The sequence below is a fragment of the Oryctolagus cuniculus genome, unplaced genomic scaffold, assembly GCF_964237555.1.
Source record: "Oryctolagus cuniculus unplaced genomic scaffold, mOryCun1.1 SCAFFOLD_55, whole genome shotgun sequence".
NCBI classification, from domain to species: domain Eukaryota; kingdom Metazoa; phylum Chordata; class Mammalia; order Lagomorpha; family Leporidae; genus Oryctolagus; species Oryctolagus cuniculus.
In genome coordinates, this window is record NW_027208214.1 from 641,092 (window position 1) to 655,017 (window position 13,926).

The following is a 13,926-nucleotide window of genomic DNA, read 5'->3' on the forward strand; positions in this document are numbered from 1 at the left end:
TAAGCGAGTTATGCCAGTGTCTATGAATACTGTGGGGTGCAGAGGTTCCAGACACAGATCTGCGCTGGGCGCACAGGTAACCCGGTTGGCGTTCTTGTTGGTCTCTGTCACTGCTGCTGAATCTGCTGTGATGGAAACGCGGACACCTGTCCTCCCCACGAAGGCGCCCACATACGGCCGACGGCGGCACAGGGATTCTGGCCTCAGGGATTTCCGGATCCCCGGGAGCCTGGGCAGCAGGGGTGCGCGCGGAGCGGCCAGGGAGCGACTGCTGCAGGGAGCCTCACAGTGCCTGGTGCTCCAGGCGGCAGGGGGCGAGGCTGTGCCCGGAGCTTCTGAGACCCCTTCGGCTGCCCGGGGGACCACCGCCCTGCCCACGGCTGCCAGGTAGCACAGGTGGAAAGGAGCCGGCAGGACCCCGACAAGGCCGGGCTTCTGACCCGCGGGAGGTGTGCCCGCACGAACCTGAGATCCACAGTGGCCAGGTGACTTCCACGCTGGGTGCAGGGCGCTCCCTGGCGGCCGCCTCTATAACCCGCAGGAGCGACTCGGAGGCCAGGCCCTAAGCTGCCAGAAGGGATAGGACAGGGCTGGGGGTGGCTGGGGCTGGGTACCTGTCGGAGGGTTAGAGCTGACATTCATTTGTTGGGTGCAGGATAGGGTGTCAGGTGGGTGATGGAGTCCTGAGGTTCAAAGTAGTAAAAGGAACCTTGAGTGTCCTGACGGTGACCATTCAGGAATTTTCGTCTTTGTTCTCTGTGCTTGTCCCCCTCCCCCTTCCAGGATCACAACTTGAAATGACCCATTTGACCTCTGCCTGAGCTGGGGCATCTCCTTCTCCAGAATTACAGAGAAGCTCAGAAGTCGCTCAGCTTGGGGCTGAGCTCAATGTGGACACCCCGTGTCTGTGCATCAAGCATCACCTCTCCCCCAAACGAATCCACCCTCCACCCGGGCCAGGACCTTCCCCCTCCCCACCCTTGCCTGCCTGCCCTTCCTCCCCTGCATCACCAGTGCCCCCCTCACACGGAGTCAGTCCTGGTCTCCAGTATCCTACACCTTATTTACAACCCCCACCTCACAGAGCAACCCCAAGAGCCCTTAGGCTGACACCTGTTCTTGCTTCCCTCTAGTGAGGGGCAGAGGCACACGTGAGCTGCTTTGTGTCGTTTGAATGCCCCCAGGGCCCCTGGGGGTCCCTGCACAAATATCCGGATGGTTGATGAGGAACAGAAAGGATCTCCTAACCCATCCACCCCCAGCGCACCCTCCTGTTTGCACTCTCCCTCACAGCGCCTCCTCCACTCCACCCAGCTCAGCCCCTCCAGGGGAGTCCCCACCACCTCCGTCCTTACACGGGGTTATCCTGTGTCAGATGCTGGCCCCGAGAACCTGGGTCCTTATGGAACCCCTGACAGTCACTCGGCCAAAGGACAAATTCTGATTTCCCCTCTGTGCCATCTTTCCCGCTGTGGTTTCATCCTACAGAGCCACGGAAGACAGAGCCTGCGGGTAACGCTCGCCGCCCTCCCCCATCCCTCCTCACGTTCCATCAAGGTCAAGACCTTCAACAGTCACGACTTTGTGTCCCACACTGCATTTCACCGTCGCCGGCCTGGCCTGAGGACCGCCAAACGCTTCCCGGTTCCTGGCTGTCTTTTTTATAGTATTCGTTTTATGATTGGTTGGTGCCCTTGCTTGCTGTCCAATCAGAGTCGGTCTCCCAGGGGTCCCCGCCCCACTACTAGGGCTATAAAAGGGGCTGCGCGCTCTCCGCCATTTTCTCCGGGAAGCCCGCTTTTCTGTTTCTGTCCGGGGTTGTGCGGTTACCTGACGGGCGTCCAGGGCTCCAGCCCTGATCCCCGGACAAGGCAGCGAGCGGCAGCGGGGACACTGGCAGGAAGGGTGGGCCCGCGGGTCGTGCGCCAGGTGAGGGCGCAGGTTCGGCCCGGGCCCGAGAACTTTCCCGCGTCCGCGCGGCGCCTTCCTCGCCGGCTCCTCAGGCCTAGCGAGTTCTGGTGTCCGCGGCCAGAGCGGCGCCGTTGGGGCCCTGAGGCCGTCCTGGAGCGGGCAGCTGGGAAGGGAGAGCGAGGACCCCGGGCGTGCGTGGTCGTGACGGCGTCCGCGTGGCTCCTCTCAGAACAGCCCAGGCCGGCAGGGCTCTTGTGGAGATGCCACCTGGCGGCCTCGGCCTCTGAGAAGGGAGGTGGAGCAGCCGCGCGGCCCCGGGGTCCGGGCGGTTCCCCCAGGGCGTGCGCACTGAGGGTCCTAGTGTGGTCAGGTGGACCCCAGAGGAAGCACCTATATGGTGGTGGGGAGTGTCCCCTGCTGGGTCTTGTTCTTTTGTTGAGTTGGGGTCACAATGCCCGGCCCATGCTGGGTATCCTCCAGCCATCCAGGGCTCGCCTTGGGGTGTGTCTGGTGTTATTCCCAGGCTTTAGGGTTGTGCTTCCTACTAGTTTTCACTTCAGGATAAGAAATCCGAGCTGCCCTCCCCTCTCTCCGGAGGTCAAATTCTAAGACCCCCGAGCGATCCCTGAAAACACAGATCATATTGACCCCTATGTATTCTATGTGTTTTTAAATATACGTCCCGCATGGAAAATTCCTAAGTTACCCCCAGTACAGGTCCAGTATTTCGGCAGGAGGATACAATGCTGGTTCAGATGTCCGTGTCCCATGTTGGAATACCCGAGCATGAGACCTGACTCTGGCTTCTGACTGTGCCCACTAATGCATATCTTGGGAAACAGCAGTAGTTGAGTGGCTGCCACCCACGTGGAATTTTTGGCACCACACATGTTGGTAGTGAACTAGCAGATAGGAATGTGGCCCTGTTTCTCAAATAAAATTAAATAAATAAGGCACATTAGAGATTTAAAAAGCAATTTCCTCATAAATATTGGTGCCTGTTACTATAAGTAGTTAAATTATAGAGGAAGAAAATAGATTAGTTTTAGTTGGAGTTACACTAATTTCTTGGTTCCTAAAACCAATGGATTATTTCTATCCTTTATAAATTAAGCAAGTCGTATTATATTTCCGAGCATGAGTTAGTGGTTTTTGCATACTTTAGTGAATAAGGAAACTTAAGTTTCTGTTTTTACATTCATAACCTAATGTTGTCTTTAAACTCTGTTTAAAATGTATGTGCCCTGGGGCTGCCGCTCTGGTGCAGGAGGTTAATCTTCCGCCTGCAGAACCGGCACCCCATATGGGTGCTGGTTCTAGTCCTGGCTGCTCCTCTTCCAATCCAGCTCTCTGCTGTGGCATGAGAAAGCAGTAGAGGATGGCCCAAGTCTTTGGGCCCCTGCACACATATGGGAGACCAGGAAGAAGCACCTGGCTCCTGGCATTGGATCAGTGCAGCTCTGGTCGTTGCAGCCATTTGGGGAATGAACCATGGACGGAAGACCTTTCTCTCTGTTCCTCTCACTGTCTGTAACTCTACCTCTCAAAAAATAAATAAATAAATAAATAAAATCTTTAAAAAAAAGTATGTGTCCTAAAATGATTTGAGGATTGGGTGATAGTAGGGAAGAAGGTGATGGAGAATGAGTTATTTCTTCATGTGAATCAAAGAGGGATATTATTGATATGATATATAAATTTTCCTTGTGGTGTTGTGATTAGTAGGTAGACTGAGTTCAGTGTTAATTCACCGGTTAGTCTCTGTTAGGATGGTAGTAAGTTTGGACCATGAGAATGATGACTATGTGAAGAGCCACCTGATTAAATTAATGATTGGCCCTGAGGCTGAGTGAGTTAGGTTTGCTAAGGGTTCATCATGCTGCTGCTAGAGGTGAAATTGTTTTGTAGTCCTTGGCCAAAGAGTGAAGTTTGCCTGTGATAGAGTTTGCAAGATGAAATAATATTGATGTTATTAGGCCATGGGCCAGTGTTAGAGCTGTAGATCTTGTAAATTTTCATGATGTTTGAATAAGAACTCTCACAATTACCAATGTTAATGTGGCTCACTAATGAAAAAGTGATTAGTGATTCCAGATGTGTTTGACAGAGCAAGATGGAGCTTGTTATGATTTTCCTCATAGGGATCCTCAAAAGTGAATAGGCTCTGTAGTCTGTTGAAGGGATCTAAGATTATAGTGACTCATATTATGCCATAGCCTCCTAGAATATTGACTTGGCAATAGAGGCCTCTACATGGGCTTCTGGTAATCATAGTTGAAAATCATATAGGGACATTTTTGCTTCTTATTATCAATGTTAATTGGATGGCTAGGGCTAATGCTTAATAAATAGGCAAATACTTTCAATAACTACTATCAAAGAAGTAAATGAGACAGATGCATCTTGAGGGAGGAAATGGCTGATGATGCTTTTATTTTAGGGCAGAGGCCAGTAATTACTGCTTCTGCTTGAGGCGTGAAAGCTAGTGCTAATAAGTAATTGAGTTGTGTGTGAGCATGTACAACGTAACTGTCTTAGTCAATTTTTTGAATCACAGAATATGAGATTAATTCTAGAGACCTGGTTTGTCTTTCAGTGCTATGGATTGTTATTTAAGAATGAGTTGTAACAATCACTGTTTTTTTTTCTTTTTTTTATTTAATAAATGAATTTACAAAGTGCAACTTTTGTATTGTTGTGGCTTCCCCCCCCAACCTCCCTCACTCCCCCGGCCCTCCCCTCTCCCACACCCTCTCCCATCCTGCCCTTCATCGAGTTTCATTTTCAATTACCTTCATATACTGAAGATCAACTTCGTATATACTAAGCAAGGATTTCAACAGGCTGCACCACACAACCGCACAAGGTATAGGGTATTGTTCGACTAGTAGTGTTGTTTTTAAGTTTCATAGTAGAACACATTAAGGTCAGAGATGCTACGTGGGGAGCATGTACCCAGTGACTCCCATTGTTGACTTAACAAATGGCACTCTTATTTATGATGTCAGCAATCACCTGAGACTCTTGCTATGAGCTGTCTAGGCTATGGAAGCCCCTTGAGTTCACCGACTTTGAACTTGTTTAGTCAAGGCCGAATCACAGTGGAGGTTCCTTCCTCCCTTCAGAGAAAGGCACCTCTCCCCTTGAAGGCCTGTTCATTCTGCTGGGGTCTTGTTCACCAGGATCTTTCATTTAGATTGTTTTTTTGCCACCGTGTAATGGCTTTCTATGCCTGTGAGACTCTCATGGACCTTTTAGCCAGATCCAAATGTCCCAAGGGTTGATTCTGAGGCAGGAGTGCTGTTTTGGGCGTTTGCCATTCTATGAGTCTGCTGTGTGTCGTGCTTCCCCCGCAGGATCCTTCTCTCGCTTTTAATTCTATCCTTCATTATTTGTTTACACTGGTCTTATTTGTGATATCTCTTCCACACTTACCCTATCTTTTTGATCGGTTGTGTACTTATACTTATCACTTTACCAAGTGTGCTGGCATTGGTACCTGCCTCCTTGATAAGATTGAGTTGAAATCCCCTGGCACATCTCTCGTTCCACCATTGGAGGCAAGTCCGAGTGAGCATGTACCGACCTATACATCTTCCCATTCCCATGTTTAACAGAGATCACTTTTCTGTTAATTTTAAATGCCCAAGAATGATTGTGCATTGATTACAGAGTTCAACCAGTAGTCTTATGTAGAACAAACAGAGCACAACAACAACAACAAAAATACTAAAAGGAATAAAATAGTAAGTTGTTCCTCAACAGTCTAGACAAGGGCGGATCATGTCATTGTCTCTCATAGTGTCCATTTCACTTCAATGGGTATCATTTTAGATGCTCGTTTAGTTGCCATAGATCAGGGAGAACATATGATATTTGTCCCTTTTGGACTGGCTCATTTCACTCAGCATGATGTTTTCCAGCTTCCTCCATTTTATTGTAAATGCCCGGATTTCATTGTTTTTTACTGCTGTATAGTGTTCCATAGAGTACATATCCCATAATTTCTTTATCCAGTCTACTGTTGATGGGCATTTGGGTTGGTTCCAGGTCTTAGCTATTGTGAATTGAGCTGCAATAAACATTAATGTGCAGACAGCTTGTTTGTGTGCCAATTTCATTTCCTTTGGGTAAATTCCAAGGAGTGGGATGGCTGGGTCCTGTGGTAGTGCTATATTCAGGTTTCTGAGGACTCTCCAAACTGACTTCCATAGTGGCTTTAGCAGTTTGCATTCCCACCAAGAGTGGGTTAGTGTCCCTTTTCCCCCACATCCTCGCCAGCATCTGTTGTTGGTTGATTTCTTTATGTGAGCCAATCTAACCGGAGTGAGGTGAAACCTCATTGTGGTTTTGATCTGCATTTCCCTGATGGCTAGGGATCCTGAGCATTTTTTCATGTGTCTGTTGGCCATTTGGATTTCTTCTTTTGAAAAATGTCTGTTAAGGTCCTTGGCCCATTTTTTTATTGGGTTGTTTGTTTTGATTCTGTGGTGTTTTTTGATCATTTTATAGATTCTAGTTGTTAATCCTTTATCTGTTGTGTGCGAATAACATCTCCCATTCTGTTGGTTGCCTCTTCGCTTTCCTGACTGTTTCCTTTGCTGTAAAGAAACTCTTCAATTTGAGGTAATCCCATTTGTTTAATTTATCTTTGATTACCCATACCTCTGGGGTTTTCTCCAGGAATTCTTCGCCTGTTCCAATATCTTGAAGGGTTTCCCCTATGCTCTCAATTAGTTTCATGGTGTCGTGGCGCATCTCTAGTTCTTTGATCCATGTTGAGTGGATTTTTGTATAAGGTGTAAGGTAGGGGTCTAGCTTCATACTTCGACATGTGGACATCCAGTTTTCCCAGCACCATTTGTTGAAGAGGCTGTCCTTGTTCCAGGGGTTGGTTTTAGGTCCTTTGTCGAATATGAGTTGGTTATAGATGTTTGGATTGATCTTCGGTGTTTCTATTCTGTTCCAACCAATCACTGTTGAAGGTAGATGAATTGATTGTTGGCTGGGCAGATGGGAGATAGGAATAAAAGTTCAAATGATAATTACAGTGTGTAATCCTGTTATTGTGGGAATAACAAAAAAGGTGAATACTCTTTTATTCATTTTGTTTCTTATGGAATTTAATCTTTGGTGATTCAATATATTTTGATGTGGGTTTGTGGGTTAAGTGTATTTAGAGAATTTTAGTTGGATAAATAAATACTGTTAATTTGAGATCATATTAATTCATTATATTGGTGTGTCTGTGGCATTTCATTACAGAAATATTTTGCATTCAATATTAAATTGATGTTACCTAGATTCATAAAGATGTAACACAGATATTTGTCAGTTTTCAAAGTGTTTTAGTGGCCCTGGTTTGAAGACATGGAGATATGGACCCACACATGTCAGAGCATTGTCATAGTATAGACCAAGTGGAGTAGATGTGAAGGTTGCTTCATGCAAGCATCTTGGGATGGAATTTGTTTTTAGATCAAATGGTGTGTCAGCTTATGGGTGTAAGCCATCTTCAGATGAAAGTAATATATGGATTGGTATTTCTATAGGTATGACAACTCTATTATCTACTGTATGCAATAATAATTCTCCTGGTTTCAACTCTTTTATGCATTATATAAAGAGCCCATGGTTAAGCCCTCATATCTGTATATTCAGAGCTTCAGTATTGTTGGTGTCTTGTATCTTTTATGGTTAAGAGGGGTTGTTAATTTCATCTATCCTATGTATATAATTTGTAATTATGAATGGGCAATTAATATTTGAATAATAAAATATAAATAATAAAAGACAATTAAATCTGTTTCTTGGGCATCTGTAGCTCTTTTTTGTGTTAATTTGGTTGTTAACATAGGTGGAATAATGTAAGGAATTCAAGAGCTAGTTAAGAATAAAATTATTAGGGTGTAGTTATGAGAGTGTAGTTGTTTTTTTTTCTATAATGGAAGATGTAGCATCTTGGAATGGTAGTTGAAATGGATATGCCATAGGATATAAAAGATTTAAATCTATAAATAAGCCATGACAATGTTATGTAATATTTTTATTTATATTTTAACAAGGAAGGGTTATAAGGTGCTCCAATTGTTCCTTTGTGGTTTTTTTTATTTTGTTTTTAAAATATTTTATTTATTTGAGGGCAGAGTTATAGATAGAGGGAGAGACAGAGAATAAAGGTCTTCCATCTACTGGTTCACGCTCCAAATGGCCAAGTTGGAGTTGCACTAGTCCTAAGCAAGGTGCCAGGAACCTCTTCCAGGTGTTCAGTGCAGGTGAAAAATTCCAAGACCTGGGCCATCTTTCACTGCCTTCCCAGCCCATAGCTTAGAGTTGGATCAGAAGTGGAACAACTGGGACTCGAACTGGTTCCCATATGAGATGCTGGAAGTACAGGCAGTGACTTTGCCCACTTGCCACAGTGCCAGTCCTTTCTTTTTTTAAAGATTTATTTTATTTATTTGAAAGGCATAGTTACAGAGAAAAGTAGAGACTGAGAGAACGAGAGGTCTTCCATCCTTTGGTTCACTCATCAAATGGCCACAATGACTGGAGCTGAGCTGATCCAAATTCCAGAGCCAGGAGCTTCTTCTGGGTCTCCCATGTGGGTACAGGGGCCTAAGGACTTGAGTCATCCTCTTCTGCCTTCCCAGATGCATTAAAGGGAGTTGGATTGGAAGTGGAGAAACTGGGACTCAAACCAGTGCCCATATGGCATGCCAGTTCTTCAGGCTGGGGCTTTAAGCTGCTGTGCCACAATGCCAGTCCTAGGAGGATTATAACTATAAATAATACTGGTGCTTGGTATTTGGATATAGTAAGTGATTTAATGTTAACTGTTATGATGAAATTAGTGGCTCCAAAAATTGATAAGGCACTTCCAGGTGAAGTGCAAAAATAGTAAATCTACCAAAAGTCCTACATGTGCTATATTATTGGCTTCAGGTGGCTAAACTGTCTGTCCTGTTCCCAAACCAGCTTCTACTATAGAAAAAACATGTAGTAATGAAAATGATGGGAGTAATGAAACAATGCAGATTATTTACTTGAGGAAATGTTATATCTGGGGCTCCAGGCATTGTAAATTTGGACAGTGTGGGTGTATTTGATTGAGTCAAGTGTGAAGACATGACATAGATGGCATTTAGTGTTTATATTTTCATATGCTTTGTAGTGAAATAAGGTGTATTTTGCCACATGTATATGTTCTTTGAAAGTAGTTTTAGATTGTGGTGGTCTTGCACATCCTATGTGACTTTGGAGATACGCCATCCTCAGTACTGGTTTGTGGTTATGTGTGTAGATTATAAGTGGAAATGCATGGTCATACTTGATGAGTGTCTGTTCTGCATTGACCAATGTGTCTATCCTTTTGAGAATACTATGTGGGCTTTATTAGTCAATAGAAAGTGTTGACATGAAAGGCACTTAATTCCTATTTCTTGAAATTGCTTCAGTTACTTCAGTGCCTTTGCTTGTCCACATGTGACTTTTTAAAAAATAAATGTGCATACCATTTTTAAATCAGGGGAAATTATGCAACTTGCTTTTTCCATGTTCATCACCCATGATTTCCTCATTAAAGCACAAATGAACTACAGATCCAGAGTACTGTGTTTATGGACATACTGGAATTTATTTAAGGTGCCTTCTCTCACTGAATGCCTGAAGTCCTCACCTCTCAGATTTTCTTATTATTGTAGGTTTATGCTGAAACTAGTATTCTTTAAACATTTCTCTAAAGAAACACAGAAATTGCATTTGTTTCTAGGGCACCACATAATGGGCAGACAACATCCTTTGCTTATGCGCATTCACAAGATGATTCCTATAGCATTGGCTATTTTAATGCTGCTTGTGTATTATGTTTAAACTTCATGTGGTCATGGTCATCTGCCATTTCCTTTTTGTCCTCTAGGCTTTGTTTTAATCCTGAATACTCTTCTCCAGTCCAGAATGCCAGGATCCTGCTGGTGCTGGGAGTCCTAGGGTTTCAATGTGGGAGGCCTAAGATACATGATTTCTAGTTGTTTCTCAGTGAGTCAGTGAGCCAGTTCTCCAGGTAGCTACATTGGCCTCTCTAGGACAAAGGAGTTCTAGGCAGAGCCAGCTCTGTAATCAGGCATTTTGTTCAGAGTCTGAGGCTTTCCTTGGCTTTTGTAATTCCCCATATATCCTCCTTGAAGTCCCATACTGGAAGGGTTGTCCATCCTGGTGCCATGTTGTATAATTTCTATGTATACTGTCTCCATGGTGAAGTGAGAACACAATGTGAGGGAATGCTCTCAGGGTAGAGGTCCATCCCTACCAGACCCATTGGCACTTGAGATTCTAAGCTCTTTGATTTAACCAAAAGATGGCTTTTCCTCCTAGTGGACATCTTTGGAAAGAGTAGTCAGCTCCCCAGTGAGCTACATTTGCCATAGGTTGTTTAATGACATGTCCCTGGGCTTGGTGTTGCCAGGCTCCCATGGACATGTCAGTGAAGGGATTTCCTGGGTTTGTATGCCCTCAAGATTTCCTATACTGGAGTGGACAGCCAAATGACCACTAGACCAAGGATGTAAATGTGTGTATGTGTGTGTTTGTGTGTGTCAGTTTGTGTGTGCTTTACTGTGTTGTATATCTAAGTTATTTGTATATATTCACGTTCTTGTTCTACTCATGCATGTGGAATCTGATGTTTGCCTTTTTTACTTATTCCTGTGGTATACATGTTTGTATGCACTTGTGTTTATATACATTTAAAGAAATAATGGTGGGCCGGTGCCACGGTTAATAGGCTAATCTTCCGCCTTGCGGCGCCAGCACACTGGGTTCTAGTCCCAGTCGGGGCACCAGATTTTGTCCTGGTTGCCTCTCTTCCAGGCCAGCTCTCTGCTGTGGCCAAGGAGTGCAGTGGAGGATGGCCCAAGTGCTTGGGCCCTGCACCTCATGGGAGACCAGGATAAGTACCTGGTTCCTGCCATCAGATCAGCGTGGTGCGCCGGCTGCAGCGCACCGGCCACGGCAGCCATTGGAGGGTGAACCAATAGCAAAAGGAAGACCTTTCTCTCTGTTTCTCTCTCTCACTGTCCACTCTGCCTCTCAAAAAAAAAGAAGAAAAAGAAAAAGAAATAATAGTGCTAATGCTAATTTATTCTTTTCTCCTAGGGAGTTGAAGCATCCTAGATGCAAGAATACAACTATACAGGTAAAGGAACCATTTCCTATGTTTATGGAGTGGTACAAATAGAGAGTTAAGTATGTATCTTTAGGAGTTCATTCAATGTTTATGTACATTTTAAAGTGTATATTTTCCAAGAACACTATTTTAGCTATGAATAGCATACAGAACAGAAGCTGCCCATCATGGGCCCAAAGTGTGGAACCCTGGCTGGGTTGAGGTCATTGGAGCCCTTGGCTGACCATCTCCCTTCCTGTAATGGAAGCCATGGGGACCATAAACATCCAAGGAGATCCTTGGAAATCCTAAGGTTTCATCAGGGCTCTATGACATGGCAGACCTGTGCCACCAGCCTTATGTCACCAGAGCTCAGGCCTACAAGGACTAGCTCCAAGTCAGAACATAGCTCTCTGTGTGGGAAAATTCTCCACAGAGAGGCCTAACTTTGGTTCTGTTGGACTCTGAGTCACTCAGGCTCATGGCTGAATCAAAGGATGTGTTCTTTGGTGGAAAGAGTGACCATCTCCCCAATAAGATTCAGATTCCTGTTGTCAAGGATATTTTGGTGGAAAGGCCCTGGTGATTGGTATGCACTAAGGGCCTCTGGAATTGGCAGTGAAGGGTCTCCAGGTGTCTTATGCTCCAAGCTTGCCAGTGAGGTGTAGAGGACCCAATGCCTCCTGGACAAATAGTCTATATACATTATGCATGTGTCTATGTTTGTCAGATTGTGTTCCCCAGTGTTTTGTGTATAGTTATTTGTATTTGTACATTGTCTTGTTACATGGATTTAAGATTCTTGGATTCCTTTTTCTGTTTCTCATTTTGGAGACATATATGTTTGCATGTATTTTTGAATGTCTACAGTTCTAGAAATATTGGCAGTAGTAAATTTTTCCCATCTGCAATGTCATATCATCCCATACAGCTCTACAGTTAAAGGAACAATTGACTGTATTTTGTAGACAAATATGAATATATACACAATTATGTACGCTTCCTCAGAGGTTTGTTCAATACGTATACACATTTACAGATGTGTCTATAATGTGGATTTGTCTAGTTTTAACTTTTGTTGTGGACATGATGTGAGTTTCCACCTGTCAATGTTGAAGCAAGGAAAGGTTAATGAACAGGGGACTAGGGCTGACCCATGGCCTTGGTCCTGACTCCTGGCTTTGTCCATGGGCAATTTATATGTGCACACACCTCCAACAGTTTTGCCAAGTGTCTTGGCCTAGGATTGGTGGATCCTAAATTAGACACTCTACTTATACTTTCCACCAGGGCTTTCAGGCCAGACATCCAGCCTCTGACCTGGTGAGGAGTATATTTCATGTGAAGTATTGTCAGAAAGGGTGGTAACCAGCCATGGATCCTGAGTGCCTTTCCAAAGGTGGGGGAGGCATGGCCTGTGCCATGTGCTGAGCTCTGAGAAGTCCCCAAGGAACCCCATTTTGGTTTCCCTGTGTTAGGACCATCCCTCCAGCATTGTGCTCTCTGACCTGGTGCCTAGGTATACTACCTACAAGATAATCTCACCAGAATCACTGAATGAGTGGACAAATTGGGTTAGAGGCAAGCCTTCACCTACCCTTGTTGACCCCAAAGTCTTTGAGTACCATGAGTTTTTCAAACTGTGGGTATTCCTTCTAAAAATGAGTGGCCATGGTTTCTTAGGAAAGAGAGGCCAATTCTCCACTGGTGTTGATGCACTGACATGCCCATGGTGATTGGTGACATCCCTGGTAAATGGAAATATCAGCAAAGGGTCTTTCTGGGTGTTTCTGACCCCCATGCTTTCCAGAACAGAAGAGGAGAGCTTAATGGCCCCTATGTGAAGAGCATGAGTGTGTCTGTGTCTGATTTTGTATGAACTCCTTGAGGGCTGTGTATATTAGTTGTGTATGTCCACCATATTGTGAAAGTCATGTACCTGGGTATTATGGATTGGTTTCTATCGGGATTTATTTCTAGGATACATATGTTTTTATGTGTTTGTGGTGTACACGTTTGTAAATTAAAGGTGGCCCTGACTTCCTCCTTCCTTTGAGAGGGAAACATCCTGGAAGGAAAGATAGTGCTTTACAAGTAAGAAACAACTTTATCTTTTTTCTCTTTTAAAAAAGGTTTATGTATTTGAAAGGCAGTGCTACAGAGAAGGAGAGGTAGAGGGTAGAGGGTAGAGGGTAGAGGTAGATCTTTATCTGCTGTTTTATTCCCCAGGTGGCTGCAACAGCCAGAGCTGGGTCAGGTAGAATCCAGGGCCAGGAGTTTCATCCAGGTCTCCCATGAGGGTGTAGGGGCCCAACCACTTGGGAGCAGGCAAAGTAACAGGGAGCTGCATTAGAAGTGGAGCAGCCAGGACTTGAACCGGCACCCATATGGGATGCCAGCCCTATAGGTGGCAACAGTACCCACTACACCAGAGCGCAGCCCCACAACATTATTTTTCAAAGTATAGAGGTATTTATGAAGTTATATACATGCCTTTAAATATTCATTCAGTATTTTCACACATTTCCTTAAATACATCAAGGGAGGAATGTGTCCAAGAGGATTACTTTTGCTATGTATCCCTTGCAGGACTGAAATTCCCATTGATGAACCAGTAGTCATCCAGAAATCTTGTTGAAATGAGGTCCAGGGGCTCATGGCTGATCTAGATGCTCAGTCTGTCCCTATCTCCTGATTTTAGATTATACATAGGTAGTTCACATCCCTGTGCCCTCCAACAAGGGAGATAACCCACTCACCAACAGAAGGTCCTTTATTAGACCCATTCTTGTGCTTCTACCTTTTTTTTCATGCTTTATCCTCAGCTTCTGATGTGGGGATTTGTTGTCTCC